We start from the raw sequence: 19,111 nt of genomic DNA on the forward strand, positions 1-19,111 counted from the left end.
ATGTCAATTGAAATCTAATGCTCAAGCTTAAAAACTTAAAAGTGATGTATCTGTGCAGGATCAATTTCTCCTTTAATCAAACATTCATACTAGTACATGAAAACAAGAAGGTTTATGTATTATTTCTTATCTTGAGATACTATATAAATAAGCCTCTGTTCTCTGTTAAGCATCTTATTTTCCCTGTGGGCATATTATAGAGAATACCAAAGTAGATTCCAAATGTTGCTGGATAAATATAGTGTATCAGAAAAATAGTAAGTGAGTGGATTACTTGATAGTCTAATACATCCACTTCCATATAGTTAAATACATAAGGGTATGTACACTGAAGGAAACTTATAAACACTCATTTCCTTATGTCAGAGTATACAAGTGCCAGGACAGAGCTAGAGACTCAAAAGTCAGAATACACATCTCTTGAACCTTAACCTTGACCAATGAACACCAAATTTGTCTCTCCACTCTAATTGGCACATCACATTCTGCTTTTAAATCAAATAATATATTTGATGAATTTTACTTATTCTTTTCCCTTGATACTTTTGCCAATGAGATCCACTATATTTATTGTTTTACTCACAGAAGTCAACAAATCCCTTCTCATTTTCTGAGTTATCTGTATTGTAGGTAAATATTATGATCTTTAAATTCTTTTAAAACTCTGACTTATCATTATCTTTACAGTTTTACTTATGAAATGAAAGTAAGTACGGTTTTTCATTTTTTTTAGGTCTTGTAACTTGCTAGTTCTAACTGTAGTGGTGTTTTAATTATCATAGTTAAATAGCCTAATTTTTCACTAGTCTACCTAAAACTATACATTTTTGGATATATAGTACTCAAGATTTTGTTATAATTCTTGAGCAAAGGACTTGAGTTCTTAATTTTCTTAAAGCTTTTGGTCTAAACCATGTTTAATTTATAATAAGATGCTTGACTAGTTTTCTATAACATTTATCTTTTTTAAGGGATTAAATCCAAGTGGATTCTTAGTCTTTGTTATTTTAGCCCCAAAAGAGAAGCATCTTAGGTCTTTCATGTGGTCCTTTGTGCTTGGGGGGAAAATGGTTGAATTTCAGCCCACCCTCCAATAAGGTTGAAAAGATTAAAAAATCAAATGATGACTAGATCCTCCCTTTAGGTGTACTTATGTTATTCATAGTAAATGCTATATGTCTAATCTCCCATTTTATTTGTGAGAGAACTTTGAGCTTATTAGCCAAACCAAAGAAACCCTGAATCCTGTTTATTAGCTACATATTTTAAGAATGCATAGCAAGTTGAAATGTCCCATTTAGCATATAAAATAAATATTTATTTTTATATAATAATGTTAGCACAAGTTTTATTTTTAACTTTGTTATTATTTTTAAGGAAAACATAGGAATAATTGAAAATAAAAGCAATATGGATATTTAAGTTGAATTACATATGGAACAGGAAAATATTTTTACATGCTCTAGGAAAATCTGACAAGAAAATCAGTTTAACTTAAAATCAATGCGTGATTATTTTGTTTACTGTTTTTATATTAGAATATAAATTTTTCATATTAGTACTGAGAAAATTTAGAAGAAGTAGAAGTCTATGATTTTTAATGTATATATTTTACTTTTTCACTAGACTAAATTTAAAAGTATTTTTCAGCTGAATCCATGTGGGATATTACTACGTTTACTTCATAAAAATTGGGGCTCTTGTATATTTCAATGTTATCAGCTTGCTATAAAAATACCTGTCTTAAAAAGCCATAACGATATAGATAATTGCATATACTAAAATCTAAAAATTATAAAGCCCTTTCATATCTACATTAATGACCTAACTATTTAGAAATCTCTTCTGTATTGAAATACTTCACACTCAGATTTCAACATAAAATTTCCTGGCCCAGGACTTTCATGCCATGCACTCTTATTTTCCATTGTCACATGCTCTCAACATAATTTTTCTCAGCTTGATGAGCTGGAAGTCATCTTAATTGGCTTAGTGGAGGTAAGCCAACTTTTGACTTTTACATTCCTCTGAGAACACCTGAGTGGGAAGATCATGGGGCAGTTCTTGAACTATAAAGCACTTTGCAATGAATCTCTAGTGATTTCTGTGCTTGATCATGAGGACAAAATGCCACAGCATACATATTCAGGGACTCGAACAATTTATGAAAATGAAAGAAACAGTAGTATTTTATGATATTTTATTGGATGAAAATGAAATGAAAATACAGACATCTATTTTCATAAAATCTTTAAAAATCAGTTAGTAAAACTATGGGTTTAATTTCATATAAGAAACTCAAAGTGTATCACATGTGTTATACCAAAAAATGTGGAGAAGCCAAAAACCTATTATATTTTCTTTGTACACATAGGAAAATGAGGTTGCATGACAGTGAAACACCAAAATATCGATATAGAAAAGTTCATCCAGTGAGACACAGAAGAGCTTTAACTAACTGGAACAAGTTATAAAGTGGTAGAGATGGAACAGTCAAAAATTTTGAGAAAATATAGAAAAAATTAACATATTTAGTATACTAAGACTACTGGACCAAGAAACAACTTAGAAAAATACTTTAACATAATATTTGTTAATTTAATGTGGTTGGTAGTTTCCAACACTATAGACTTCCCCTTGCTATCCAAAGACAAGTGATTTTATTTGATTTGATTTGTTAGATCATTTTGTGAGTCTGGGAATTTTATTATCCTTAATTTGTACATAATTTTTCAGTGTTCCTCTAAAATAACTTATCAAATCATGCCAGATAGGAAGTTTCTGCTTTCAGAAAGAAGAATAAACCTCTAATAAACAAACAACGTACCCCAGACACTTTGATAGTTCAGAAAGTGTGAAGCAGATTAAAAATAAAAAAATTAAAGTGCAGACATGCATAAACAGAAATATATTTAAAAGAAAGTCTTTAAAGAAAGTAATTGGGGTGTGGGAATGGGTGGGAATTGTCTTTCTTCAAAAAAAAAGAAAGTATACAAAATATGTGTCATACTTCTTCAAATTATCGATGATATTATTAAAAAAGTAAATCCTGAGGAATTACTATACCCATAAAAATTTTAACAAGATATGATAACTAAATATGTTATGACATCAGAGGTAAAAAAATACACAGATGAATGAAATCTGAATAAAGTATGAAACTTAGTAATCGTGCATAGAGTCAGTAATTATAACAATGTTACTAAATCAATGTGTGTTAATAATATTGTAGCTGGTGGAAGTATATGGGAATTCTGTAACTCTTTGTGGTTATTTTATTACATAGTTTTGTCCTACAACACTGTTCTAGATAAAAATTTATTTTTAAAACTCAATTGAAAAATGTATCTTTTTAAAATATTGTTTTTCTAATTCATAGTGGAAGTTCTTATATCCCTATGAAAAGCTTATTAGAGTACATTGAGTACATTTTTGAAATATATTATTATATTAACCTTGTACTTAAAATATATGGTAATTGTAGTTTATCAGACATTGATTGTCTATCCGAAAAAAAGGAAATAATAAATTTTAATTTCTAGTTTCACTTTCTTAATGTTTTCGGAAGGGAAATTTTTTTGCTTAGATTTCTTCAATATTTTTGTGTATATATATATATATATCAGGGTAAATAGAATAATATGGAAAATGAGGAAAATATAGTAGGAATACAAATTTAATCAGTAAGAAATTACTTTCTGGGACTTCTTTCCATGTAAAATGATGAGGTCTGACTGGATAAATGAATTTAACTTACTCTGTATCTTGTAAAAATTTAAAATTTTGCTTATAAAATTAGCTTTTTTGAACTGGATATTTTTCCAGGGTAAACATTTATGGATTTGATTAACCTTTTTGAGACCTCTATTACCTATGAAATGTTAAACACCCTCTTGCTCTACTGATTTCTTTAGCTTTGTCATCATTCCGTAGAAAAGTGAGAGATGGTATTCTGATAATGTTTAAAAATATTGGTAAAATACCAAAATAATTTTTAAAGCACCATTCTAGTTTTGTATAACAGCGATGATAGCTAAAAATACAAGCCAGAGTTTGGGAGGACATCAGATTTGCCAATAATCATAGAATTTGATCCGTGTTTCAAGACCAAAGAAGAATAGAAAGAGCTATGCTTGGAATATCACGTTTTACTCAAATGAGAGAAAAAAATCTGGAGTTCCGACATCCGTCGACGATCAAGAATCAGGGACGGACGCTGTCTCATTTGCCAAGGTGTCAAAAATCAGATGGGCTGGTCACGTAATGAGATTTAAAGACGACCGCTGGACTAGAGCTGTTACTGACTGGATACCACGGGATGTCAAAAGACCGCGTGGTCGCCCACCTACCAGATGGTCAGACTTCTTCGTCAAGATCATGAACGATCGGTTTGAGGCTCTTCATGTTCCCAGAGCGAACAGATGCCATTGGGCTACACTAGCACGTGGCAGGGACAAATGGAAACTTTACTGGTGCCCGCTCGAGCAAATCCACGACTAACGGGAAGTTAAGTGATTAAGTGATAGAATTTGGAGGGTTTATTTTTCTGTTGCCAAAGAAAATAGTCTGAAAGAACAATACTTTTAGACATACAAAAGAATTTCAATTTAAAATTTCTATTCTGCCTATCCAGTTCACAAAGCTGAGCTGCAATATAGCAGAAAAAATTCTGTGCTAGTCCTAGGTAAATGGACAAAAAGAGCCAATTTATAATTTGAATGCCACATTTCCTTCTTTTATTGTCATACTTTTCATTCACTTACACAATTAGCAAAAAGGTTTCTAATATTTGCCAAACACTGTGTTAAGTGCTTTGTATGTGTATGTGTGTTTGTATACATAATGACACTTATATAAAATTCCATTTCTTTAATACTACTAGGTATATTAATTTCATCGGAAAGCATTTTAAGGACCTACACATAGAGATTCAAATGATTACATTACTTGTCCTAGGCTATACAGATTTAACATACACATCTCAGTTCTGGCTCTTAAAACAAGGTTTTCTAAACTTTTCCCACTTGTGACACCTTTGCATTCAATTAATGCAAGACAGATAAACCAGAAGCACCTCAAATGTATTTTACTTTTTAATCAATTTTATTTTTGATTTGCATGCAGAAACCTTTTACTGTTACCATGTGTTTCATAGTCCCCACGTTCAATTGCACAATCCTACAAGTCATGACCCATGGCTTAAGAACCTTGACATTAGCTTTATTTTTTCACCCCCCCCCCCGAGCTCATTCATAATATCTAATTTTGAATAACTTCGTCTGAGGATAATTAGACATGTAGAACAAAAATAGGCAAGTGAACAATAGCAGATTAGTTGTTAAAAATAAATGCAATGAATTATTTTTGAGAGCCTATCACACTGCTCATATCCTCCTTGTAAGTTGGAAGCATGATGATCAGACAACCTATATTTAAAGTTTCATAGACAATTTATTTCAATCAAAATTTTTTCAGATGAGGACAGACTTTAAATATGATGTGGCAACTACCTTTTTATTTTTTAACTGAGAAAACAATGCCCTGTAATGTAATGTTCCTTGACTAGGATCACAGGAGCTTAGGCTGAGGACTATTGACTCAGGATTCAAGACATAGGGTTCTATCATTTATTCAATTTAATATTCTTTAGTGATAACTTCTCTAGCCAGGTATTGGTAAGAGACAACAATAAGGCTTTATTATTTATGCTGTTCTGATCATTTTCAATTTTTTAAAAATAATTTTAATATTCTGGGCTACTATTTTATTTTGGTTTCAAGAGACTAAATCTAACGGAATTTTATTGTCTTGTACAGGAAGATAAATATTAATATTGTGTGTATTTAATACAATCATGAGATTTTTCTGTGTGCACATGATATAAGGTATGAATTTGAATAAAGGCAGAAGGTAGACGGCTAGTGTGGAGACAGTGTCATGCTGAAGCTAGCTGGTACCTCCTCAGTACTACTGGTCATTATATTTGCAGTAATTCATTAGCTAGTCAATTATAGCCATATTAAAAATATAGAGAGAGAAGCAGAGTGATTATAAAGTGGGTAATGTGCTTGACTTGCACACAACCAATATCCCAGCACCATGTACAATCCACTCAACACTGCCAGTAGTTATCCCTGTCTGTGTGTAGAGACATGACTAAGTCCTGAGCACAGCTGGGTATGGCCCATCCCACACACACCCCACCCCCGTGAAATATATAAACTTATAAATAAATATTTAATGCTGAAATAAAAACAATGATGAGAACATTTATTCTTTTTGTGTGTAATAGGGTGGGCCACATTTGACTGTACTAGGGGCTTACTCTTGTTCTACACTGAGGTGTCATTCATGGAAGGTCTCAGATGACTATCTGGGTTCCAGGGATCAAAGTGAGGTCAGTCACATGCAAGGTAAGCACACTTCCACTGTATTAAATCATTAACTCTTTTTTTTTATTTTGGTTTTTGGTTTTGGGGCCACACCTGGAGATTCTCAGGGCTTACTCCTGGCGGTGCTTGGGAAACTATATGGAATGTTTGGAATCAAACCTGGTTCAGCCATGCACAACGCAAGTTCTCTCCCCGCAATAATATCATTCTAGCTCTAAGTCATTAATTCTTAATTAATGTCTCACTTATTACTATTTACCACTCATATCCTTCAACTCTGTATTCAGTGACACTATTTTCATAGCTTAAAATGGCCGTTGTCAATGAATTTACACTAGAGAAAGTGACATATGCTATAATTTAGGATTCCTGCCTCTTACCTCGAATATCCAGTTGTTAAATATGTATCTGAGTGCCACTCGGAAAAAAGCAATATTGCAAATATTGTTCAACCTCAGATAATCACAGGGTCACTCGGGTTAATATAATTTTATGGGCATACCTGTTACCTGAGTTTATAGATATGTTGAGGTTTCTCGGGAGTTCAAGATGCCGCTCTGTTTAACGTTCATTGATTTAAAGAAGGCCTTTGATTCTGTTGAGACGGAAGCGGTCATTAAAGCCCTAGCCAATTAGGGCATTCAAGCCCAATACATCAGGATCCTCCGTGAGCTGTATTGCGGATTCACTACCAGGATCTCACCATTCTACAAAGAAGTGATCGTTGATGTCAAGAGAGGGGTGCAGCAGGGTGATACCATTTCACCGAAACTCTTCAGTGCCACCCTCGAGAACATCATGCGATGACTGGAATGGGAAGGAATGGGAGTGAAGATAGATGGTCGGCAACTACACCACCTCCGCTTTGCTGATGACATTGTTTTAATAACACCAAACATCAGCCAAGCGGCACAAATGCTGGCCGACTTTGACCATGAGTGTGGAAAGGTAGGACTACAGCTGAATCTTACGAAGACAATGTTTATGAGAAACAGCCTTGTTCCTGACGCCCCATTCGCTCTCAATGGAACGACCATCTCCGAATGCAACAGCTATGTGTACCTAGGTCGAGAGGTCAACATGAGAAATGACCTGGCACCCGAGCTGCGCAGGAGGAAGAGAGCGGCTTGGAACGCCTTCAAGAACGTCGAAGAAATAGCTAAGAGGACGAAGAACCTCCAGCTCCGGGCACATCTCTTTGATTCCACTGTTCTTCCTGCATTAACGTATGCCTCAGAGACCTGGGCCCTACGCAAACAAGATGAGAACGCTATTCAGGTCTCCCAAAGAAGAATACAAAGAGCTATGCTTGGAATATCACGTTTCACTCAAATGAGAGAGAGAATCCGGAGTTCTGACATCCATCGATGATCAAGAATCAGGGACGCTGTCTCATATGCCAAGGTGTCGAAAATCAGATGGGCTGGTCACGTAATGAGATTTAAAGACGACCGCTGGACTAGAGCTGTTACCGACTGGATTCCACGGGATGTCAAAAGACCGCGTGGCCGCCCACCTTCCAGATGGTCAGACTTCTTCGTCAAGATCATGAACGATCGGTTTGAGGCTCTTCATGTTCCCGGAGCGAACAGATGCCATTGGGCTACACTAGCACGCGACAGGGACAAATGGAAACGTTACTGGCGCCCGCTCGAGCAAATCGACTACTAACGGGAAGTTAAGTGATTAAGTGATTAAGTGAGTTCTTACATTCATAAATACTATGAAATAATCCCCAGTAGATTGAACTATAAACAACTAAGAAGTGAAGTAAACTGATAAACTTTTTTCAGTCATTGAAACTTGTCTGAAAGTATAGAAGAAATTTTATATGGACAAAAGGCAGAATGTTGAGGATGACGGAGCAGGAAATGAACTCCATTTATTAATTATTATTAAATTATTATTATTGAACAATTGAAATTATTGTGTAATAAGTTCCTAAGACACTCTGTGATATAAAAATATATTTCTAAAGTCACTTTTAATTGATCTGTCTCTTATTTATAGCAGAAAGTAACCTAACATGCCAATTACCCGTTTTATAGGTAAAAGTCAGCTACTTTCTGTAGCCAAGACAGGAAAGTTCACCTAAGGTCTTATTAACACTTCTATTTTAAAGACTTGTTTTTATTTTTAAATTTAAGTATAACTTTGAGTTAATCATAGCCTCTCATATATGAAACTAGATATTTGAACCTAGTTCTTTATGTGGAACATAATAAAAAAAATTAAGTCAATAAGCTCCAAATATGCATTCATATAATGAGTGCTAATGACTATGATGAGGTTTTAATACATAGACTAAAATATTATTTTCTTTTTTTTTCTTATTTATTTTTTGTAGGCGTACTGCTATTTATTTAGCCAGTGATTAGCTGATTGAATTGGGCATAAACTCCACCTTAATTTATTTATTTATTTATTTTTTCTTTTTATATTTATTTATTCAATCACTGTGTGAAAAGTTACTAAGCTTTCAGGTTTAAGTCTCAGTCATACAACGTAAAATATTATTTTCCTTAGCAATGAAAAGGATAGCAGGATACAGTAATTTATATATTTAATATTTGCTAGGCCTTTCTATATTTGGAAATTGTTGATGCATGACATATTTACCAATATACTATCAATAAGCATAGACACAATTATCAACTCAGACATCTAATTATCATTCATCCAGGTGTGTGCAAAATTCTTATAGTTTGTAGATAATCTTAATTGTCTGATTTTATACTATTAAAAAATGTGAACCTCTAAAAGAGAGTTAGATTTCAGTTAAGTAGCAAAGATTTAAGTACTCATAACTAAAAAAAAATAGAGCTTAAGGACCTTCTCATAAAAGTAGTGTAAATTAGTGGGAAAAAATGTATATCAAGGCACTCCTTCTCTGAAATGGAAGGACAAGGAATAGTGAAATGATTTTCAATACAATTAACACATTAAATTTTTATAATCAAAAATTTGTATTAAAATTTTGAATATTGAAAGTGTTCAATATCAACCTTATATTTGAATTTCAAAAAAACTGGTTAAGCAAGAAGTGATGTGGTGGTGGTGGTGGTGGTGTGTGTGTGTGTGTGTAACTATATGTGCAAAAGAGGACATAGTCCTAATAAATAATTTGTAATAGGCAATAGATACAACATTGGTTAATTTATTATTTTATTTATCAGATAGGTCTGGAGTGATAGCACAGCAGTAGAGCGTTTGCCTTGCACGCAGCTGGCCCAGCCGAGCTGGGTTCGATTCCTACACCCCTCTCAGAGAGTCCGGCAAGCTACTGAGAGTAGCTCGCCTGCACGTTAAAGCCTGGCAAGCTACCCGTCACATATTCGATATGCCAAACACAGTAATAAGTCTCACAATGGAGACATTACTGGGCCTGCTTGAGCAACTCGATGAACAACGGGACAGTGCTACAATGCCACCAGATAGGATGTCAGTAATTTGGATGGCAGTTAAAGACATTATTTGGTACTTCAAGAAAATAGACTATCAATCACTGTTTCACTGTAATCCTGTTGTTCATAGATTTCATCAAGCAGGCACCAGTAACGTCTCCTTTGTCCTAGCTCTGAGATTTTGGAAAGTGAATGAGACCCATCATTGTTACTCCTGCCTCTGTACCTGGCTGTTCTCACTGGGACCCCTTGGAGGAGGGTGGATTGAGTTTCCCTACTCACCCCAAGCAGAGCCCCAGCAGCTGAAGACCTCCTGTTCCAGCCACAGCCATGCTTAAGACCACTCTTCACACGTTCAGATGAGCCTCACACATGAAGGAACTGGCAGAAGAACCCAGGTGTATGGGACCCGGGCTTAGCTCTCCAAGCCTGTTCGAATCGGGACTGGGCCTCCTCCACCCAGATCCCCCATCTTCCAGTATGTAGGTGTAACACCCACCAACTGCCCCCGGTGGCGCTGTGTCACCCCATCAACAGCCAAGACCCAGAGACTATCACGTTATCTCAAATTTTACTTTATTCTAACTTCATAATGCTACAGAGTGCTCAACTGATTTCAGTATAACACTATAAATTATTAAGTGTCTATTGAAAGGTATTTTTATGTGTTCACTCAGACTATGAATTTGAACAACAAAAATAAGAATTTTGTTTCTTTAAGTGAAAGTAATAGTAACTTACTTATTACCATATACAAATTCTTAAACATTAAACAAAATACATAAGGAAACTTTTAAGGAATTGATAGCAAACAGAATAAGTTTGCAATCTTAGGAAGAAGAGAAAAAAACCATAAAGCATGTTTTATGATGATAGTGGATTCCAAACTGGGAATAATTATCTGAACTGTGGCAAAGGTAGCTGCAGAACCAGTAAAAAGTCCCACTGAAATTTGAGCAGAGAGCAAAATTAAGATATGCCAAAGAAGTTGGACTCTGGAAGGGAGAATACCAGGAAAGAGAGAGGTGAGCTTAGCGGGAATCACAGAAGTTGCTTGAGTATATTTTTTCTCAGATTCTAGATAAAAGTTCAGCTTCTGAGCTTCTCAAACACAGATAAGACTATGGTGACATGATCAGAAAGCAAATGCTACAGAGATGAGAGCAAAAGGGGAAAATTGAACACTACCCAATTTTGAAAGGGACGGATGGCCCAAATCTTGCCACTTTCTGAAGTCTTGTTAATATTCTGAACATTCAACTAGGACATCAGAAAAACCTAATCTTAAGAATATAAAGCAATGGGAGCTGGAGTGATAGCACAGCAGGTAGGGCGTTTGCCTTGCATGCAGCTGACCTAGGTTCGATTCCCAGCATCCCATATGGTCCCCTGAGCACTGCCAGGGATAATGCCTGAGTGCAGATCCAGGAGTAACCCCTGTGCATCGCCGGGTGTGATCCAAAAAGCAAAAAAAAAAAAAAAAAAAAAAAAGAATATAAGGCAATGGGCCGGGGAGAGAATACAGCAGGTAACGCACTTGTCTTGTATGTGTCCGACCCATGCCCAATCCCTGGCACTCCGTATAGTCCTCCAATCCCCCAGGGATTACCCCTCTGTATAGAACCACAGCGCCCCCTGAACACAGCTGGGTGTGGCCCAAAACATAAACAAACAAAGGAACAAACCTTAAGAGTATGATGAGTCACATCAGGAAAGAGCAATTGACAGTTTCTGAAAATGGCAAACAGTAGCCATTCTAGGGCTTCTAGTCCATCTGATATTTATGTAATGTGAAAGCATCTATAAACAATTCATAAATAAATATGATTCCATAAAGTTACAATTATAAAATAATGAGGCATTGAGCCAGACTTGACCAGTTATAGCCTGTTGACTCCTAATATAAATTATACCCTATACCTATTTTTGAGCTTAAAAATAATATTTATATTATTCATAAAATATACAGTTTAAAAGCGAAGTCTCACTAAGGCAGTGGGACTTGAAACATGTTAGCCACTCACAGGAAGATCCCAACACAGCATAAAGCTATCCAAATCCAAATTCAAAGTAAATAATCATAAAATAAACTGCTACATTGGGCAGTAGTGCACAATCTTTAGATAAAAATAACAAAATTAAGCCATTTAAATCACAACATAAAGTAGTAATTACAAGGGGCCAGAGAGATAGTACAGCGGGTAGGGCGTTTGCCTTGCACGCGGCCAACCCCGGTTCGATCCCTGGCATCCTATATGGTCCCCCAAGCACTGCCAGGAGTAATTCCTGACTGCAAAGCCAGGAGTAGCCCCTGAGCATTGCCCGGTGTGACCCAAAAAGCAAAGAAAAAAAAAGCAGTAATTACAAGAACTGTAGCAGTGTCCTCCCATTGTTCATCGATTGCAGGCCAAGTAACGTCTCCATTGTGAGTGTGAGACTTGTTGTTACTGTTTTTGTCATATATAATACATCACAGGTAGCTTGCCAGGCTTTGCTGTGTGGGCATAATACTCTCGGTAGTTTGCCAGGCTCTCTGAGAGGGGTGTAGGAATTGAACTCGGGTTGGCCCAATCAGCTGTGTGCAAGGCAAATGCTCTACCGCTACAAGATGGGGAAAAAAAACACAAGTAAAATCAGTATAAATAGACAATCAAGAAATCCTGAAATTCAATTTAGAAAACAAATGAAGGAGATCTATTATGAATGATCTCAAGGTGTATAGTCTTACTGATAAATTAGAAATTGAGAGAAATGAAAAAAAAGGCAGAAGTGGAGGGAACAAGTGCAGAGCCAGAAGTAACCCCTGAGCAAAGCTGAGTGTGATCCCCCCCCCAAAAAAGTAAAAAATAAATAAAATTTAAAATTAAAAAAAAGAAATTAAAATATTGGTTAAAAATTAAGAATAACTTAAAGTCACAAGAGTTGGTTTTAAAGGTTACTGCAGATAGATAATTACAATTTTAAAAGAAAATAAGTAAACATGGGAATAAAAAGTAAATAAGAAATGGCCGAAACTTCCATAACTTTTACACAAATCACTTATAAATCTTTTTAGAAACAGAAAAAACCAAGAAGAATAGTATAAAAAAGGTAGAATATTATAAATACATTATAAGAGTAAAAACTAAAAACTCTTCCCAAATGAATTTTAATTGAGCATAATATTGATATCAAATCTGATAAAAACCAAGAGAAATTTTTAGAAAATTAACATACTTGTAACACCCTAATTAAAATATCAACATATCAAATCTATCAATATATAAGATAACATGTGGTTACATAATTACTTTCTCTGATAATTCAAATTTGTCTAAAATTTTTAAAAAATTTGCCACATTGTTAGAATTAAAAGGAAATTAGATAATACTAGTAATAGTTGCAGAAAGTGCTTATGACAGAACTTAACTTTCTTTTGCAAAAATAACTCTAGGAACAAGAAAAGAAAAGAGTTTCTTAGTCTAATAAAGTTCATCTACAAAAAATTCCCTACTACTTTTTTAATTAATGGACACTAATCATAAAAACTTAACTGGGGAAAAAGGAGGATTTTTCTTTTATTTTTGCCAATTATATTTAGTGTTACCCTTGACTCCAGTAGGGCACAAGTACACTAATAATAAAACCTGTTTAACATGAATGTTTATATATAAAGGATTAAATTAATATCTAGGAGTAAATTTAACAAAAAGTAAATGAAATGTTTTTATAGGATAAGTAATTAGATAAATATAATTATGTGTTTGAGTTTCTGAAATTACTGAATAAATAATAAATACAAATGTCATTATATGGAGCCCTGATGGAGGGAAGCCCTGGTGAGGAGGATTGATGTTGAAATGTGTATGCCTGAAGCCCAGTCATGAACAGCTTTTTAATCCATGTTAACAACAACAAAAAAAAATACAAAAAAACAACTTCATATGTAAAACTGTTTTACTTATGCAGTTAGCTTAAACTCTAATTCATTACTAATGTCCACTTTGCAGATAGGTTGTTAAAAGCGTAAGAAATATGATATGCAAAATATTTTGTCCAGTACTATACCATGAGTGAAGATAAATTTTCATAATGGTGAGAATATCAGATTCCTATAGAACTTAACTTATTAATAAATGTAAAGAAAATAAATCATAAAGCGTTATATGCGTTTATATATACTAGCAATAGCACCGTGGTAGGGCGTTTGCCTTGCATGCGGCTGGACCAGCTGAGCTGGGTTCGATTCCTCAGCCCCTCTCGGAGAGCCCGGCAAGCTACCGAGAGTATCTCGCCCACACAGCAAAGCCTGGCAAGCTACCCGTGATGTATTCAATATGCCAAACACAGTAACAAGTCTCACAATGGAGACGTTACTGGGCCTGCTCAAGCAAATCGATGAATGATGGGAGGACAGTGCTACAGTGCGACTGAACCTATACTTTCCCATAACTCTGCAATGGTGGAACATGATAAGAAAGTTTGTCAACAGAAATTTTTTTCTTAGGAAATTGAGATAGCATTAAGACAGCGGAACTAGAATAGTGGGTAAGCATGTAGCTAACCCAGGTTCGAGCTCTGGTACCCAATATAGTTTCCCTAGCTTGGCAGAATTGTCTCTGAGTGCGGAGCCAGAAGTAAGTCTTGAGCAATACTGGGTGTGGCCCCACAACAACAACAACAACAACAACAACAACAAATACAACAACACAACTACAATAACAAATCAAAATTGAGAATGCATGTTTTGGGTCTTCTAATTGGGTCCCATTATATCCTGACCTGCACTATGTAAATTTTTTAGAAATCTACATATTTCAAAAAATGATGATTGCATTATTATTTGAATGATTTCTCATATCTTCATGTTTTTGTCTTGTTTCTTTTGTTTGTTTTCTGAGGCCACACCCAGCAGCACCAAGGACTTATTCCTGACTCTTACTGAGCTGAGAATAATTCCTGGTATGGTATGGGGTTCTTAGGTGATGCCTGGGAACAAACCTATGTGGGCAGATTGTAAGACAAATGCCCTGCCTGTTATACTCTCCTTCCAAACCCTCATGTCTTCAGTTTTCTAAAAGTCAAACTAGAGTGTAAAAATTAATTTCAGTAACGTATCCAAGAAGAACAGAGGGTGAAGAGTCAATAGAAAACAATTTCTTGATATTTCCCACTGTGGACAACAGGAAGTTTGTTTCCATCAGGATCATCTAAGAAACAAATACAATGCCTCCAAAAAGCTCTATTAATTGAAGCCTATTTCAAAACCAGTAACTTCCCTGGCACTGTTTACCAGGGACTTGCAGTGGAAGATCAGATTCTAGCAGCATCATACAAAGCCTTGGAGAAGAATGTATACAGGCTCAAAATGAATTTGAGATATGACTCCTTCTGTGCGTGGTGAAACAGAACTGGCATAGAACTATCCTCTGTGACAGGGCTGAAATCAGAGATGGACTGAGGTGATAATGACGTCAAGTTGAAGTTCTCTGTGACACCAAGTTTGAAAACACGGGTTAGGTTCTGTTGACACTACTACTACTATAGTGTGGATTAGATATCCTGGAAACACTTTTATCAAAACACAATTATTAACTTATAATAGTGAATGGTTATTGTGATATAAAAATTCAATTTTCATAGATTATTTTTTAGATATCTATAAAAATGTTAAGGAATTCAATGCAAATTTCTATATGAAAAGATATACTATACTCAAGTCCACAGTGCTTGTATTATTTGAAATAATGTAAGTAATATGAAGACAAATAGTCCCCATATCCCCAAATCATATACTTCTATTTTATTCTATATAGTCTGTATTCACATCACATTCCTGGCTCTCAAAGTCAATAATGACTTGAAGACAGGTTAAATGGAAGCACACTGGAGCTTTGAACTGTCTGCTTATGCTCCCCATCTTACCCTCCCCTCTTTTGGTCTAAATGGAATGACAAAAGGAGTGAAACCAGCTAAAGCTATGAGTTGCAATACCACATAAAACTGAATGTGACTCATTTAGAGAATAAAAAAAGGGCTGGAATAATACAGCTGGTAAGGCACCTGAGTCTCTCAGAAACACCCTGGTTTAGTTCCTGGCACAACATGTGCATCCCATATTCTGCTGTCCTCACCAGAAATGACGCCCTAAGCACAGAGCCATGAATAAACCATGAGCAATAGCCTGTGTGGCAAGAGGAAAGAAAAAGAGGAAGAGAAAGAGAAAGAAGAGGAAGAAGAAGGAGGAGGAGGCCAAGGAGGAGAAGAAAAAGTAGGCTGAGGAGGAAGTGGAGGAGGAGGAGGAGGAGGAGGAGGAGGAGGAGGAGGATTAGGTGGAGGAGGAGGAGGAGGAAGCCAAGGAGGAGGAAGAGAAGGAAAAATGAGGATAAAGGAGGATGACGGAGAGAATAAGAGAAAGAAAGAGAAGAAGGAGAAGTTTGATTATTTTTCCAAATGTTGTTTTGTTAGAGTTCTGTTTTGTTTGTTTTGGGATTTTAAGGATAGAATATATTCCACTGTTTTTTCAACAGGGCCAGGATCTTTTCTGTGGCCATTATCATATCCAACAAACAGAACTCTGAGCGTCTGAAAGCTTTTAACTATGAATTGTAATGTTGTAATTCGGTACATTAAAAAAAAAAGGTTCAGCTCTTCATCCCCAACCCTGTGCCTGGTCTTGTTCCTCCCCCAGGTCAGTTATTATTCGAACTCGGGACTTGGCTTTGCCTGCGTGCATGCCCCAGGCATCTTCTAGCACTCTGGGATGTTCACCATCCCTGAGCCTCCTCTTATTTGTCCCCAACGCTGTGCCCAGTCTTCTTCCTCCCCTAGGTTATAACCCCACACACACCAGGTACCTATAGGGGGTGTGGCCTCCCCAGAAGTGGGTGTGGCCTCATCAAAAGTGGGCATGGCCTCTGTAGAAGTGGGCATGGCCTGATTTTGGTCTAGCAGATGCTCATGCAGCAGTAGGAAATTTACTCATACACAGCAGTCTTGTGTAACATCTCAGTCTCCATACCTCCACACCAACATGAAGAAACAATGCAAATCCCCACTAGGATAGGAGGACAATAAAAAGAGTCCAGAAGCCTCATTAGGTGCTACTAACCTAAGGGATCTCTCTGACAAAGAAGTCAGATACGAAGTAATGAGGATGTCTAATGAATTCAATGAAACGGTGAGACAGATACCCAATAAATTAAAGGACACCATGAGAGAAACAATCGAGAAGATACAGGAAGAAATGAGAGCAGAAATTGGAAAGCTACACACAGAAATGTCACTAATAAAAGATTTCGTAGATGAAATAAAAAACTCAGTCTGTACCCTCAACAGTAGAATGGCTACAGCTGAAGACAGAATCAATGAGCTGGAAGATCAGCTGCACAAAGCCTACAGCAACAACAAACAATGGCAAGAGACCTCAAAATACCTATAGAGTGAATCAGAGTCCTCGGAGATGATTCCAAGAGGAACATTAGAATCACGATTGAGGTATATTTTGTGTCCTAGCATATGGTCTATTTTGGAAAATGTTTCGTGTGCACTGGAAAAGAATTACAAGCACAAAAGACCCTTACAGAAAGATGACACAAAACCCCATAATAATCTCTCTCAACGTAAATGGTCTAAATTCACCAATTAAGAGACATAGAGTGGCAAAATGGATTCAGAGACAAAACCCAACATTCTGCTGCCTACAAGAAACTCATCTGAACAGTCAGAGCAAACACAGACTCAAAGTTAAAGGATGGAAAACAATCCTGCAAGCAAACAGCCCCCTCAAAAAAGCGGGGGGGCATACTAGTATCCGCCAACATAGATTTAGGTTTGAAAAGATTAGAAGGGACAGTGAAGGCCATTTTCTGTTTATTAAGGGATATGTAAAGCAGAAAGAAATTATACTCTTAAATGTATATGCACTTAATGAGGGAACAACTAAATATTTAATACAACTGCTAACAGACGCTGGAGCGATAGCACAGAGGTAGGGCGTTTGCCTTACAAGTGGCCAACATGGCCAACCCGAGTTCAATTCCTCCACCCCTCTTGGAGAGCCTGGCAAGCTACCGAGAGTATCTCGTCTGCATGGCAGAGCCTGGCAACTTACCCGTGATGTATTTTGATATGCCAAACACAGTAACAACAAGACTCATGATGGAGATGTTACTGGGCCCGCTCAAGCAAATTGATGAACAACGGGAGGACTGTGCTATGACCGTGCTAACAGACTTTAAGGAGGACATTGCTATCAACACAATAGTAGCCTGAGACTTCAAGATCACTTTAGCACCTTTGGATAGATTAACAAGAATAAAACTCAGCAAGGAAACATTGGCTTTGAAGGAAGAAATAGAAGAGAGAGGGCTTATAGACCTATACAGAGCTTTACACCCCCAAAAGAAAGAATACACATTCTTCTCCAGTGCGCACGGAACATTTTCCAAAATAGAACAATGGCTAAGCCACAAAACATAGCTCATCAGAATCAGGAAGAGAGAAATAGTATCAACAATATTTTCAGAACATGATGCACTGAAGATGGAAGTGAATCACAAACAGACATGGAGAATCAAATCAAATACCTGGAAATTAAACAACTCAATGTTGAACAGTGATTGGGTCAGGAAGAAAGTCAAGGACAAAATCAAAAGATACCTGGAGACAAATGAGAATGAAGAAATGAGGCTGAGCTACCAGAACCTATGGGATGCAGCTAAAGCCATGTTAACAGGAAAAATTATAGCTCTGCAAGCATTTCTAGGGAAGGAAGAAAGGGTCTACATAAACAACTTAATGTCACTGCTCAAGATCTTAGAAAAGGGCCAACAAAAGGAGCTCGAACCAGGCAGAAGGAAAGAGATCATAAATCTTAGAGCAGAAATCAACTACATGAAGACCCAAAAAGCAATCCAAAAGATCAATGAAACCAAGAGCTAGTTTGTCAAGAAAATAAACAAGATAGATAAACCACTAGCAAGACTCACAAAGAAAGAGAGAGAGAACCCTAATAAACTGAATCAGAGATGAGAAGGAGGATATCACGAAAGAAAACAAAGAAATTCAAAAGATCATCAGAGACTATTTTGAAAGTCTGTATGCCATGGATCAAGAGAACCTAGAAGAAATGGATCCGTTCCTGGATTCCTATCATCTCCCAAGGCTGAATCAAGGAGATCTAGAGTGCCTGAGTAGTCTATTACCATCAAGGGAATTGAAACTGTAATCAAAGGTCTTCCCAAAAACAAAAGCCCACGTCCAAATGGATTCACTAACAAATTTTTCCAAAGATTTAAAGAGGAACTATTGCCACTTATTTTCAAGCTTTTCCAG

At 36.2% G+C, this 19,111-nt stretch overlaps 1 protein-coding gene across 4 annotated transcripts in view; it reads left to right on the forward strand.

Moving 5' to 3' along the window:
* TP63 (tumor protein p63) overlaps positions 1-19,111 on the forward strand; it is a 250,617-nt gene that overhangs the window by 21,850 nt on the left and 209,656 nt on the right. The gene's annotated exons all lie outside the window — the stretch shown is intronic.

This window comes from Sorex fumeus, unplaced genomic scaffold (assembly GCF_029834395.1).
Source record: "Sorex fumeus unplaced genomic scaffold, SorFum_2.1 ptg000044l, whole genome shotgun sequence".
Classification (NCBI taxonomy): domain Eukaryota; kingdom Metazoa; phylum Chordata; class Mammalia; order Eulipotyphla; family Soricidae; genus Sorex; species Sorex fumeus.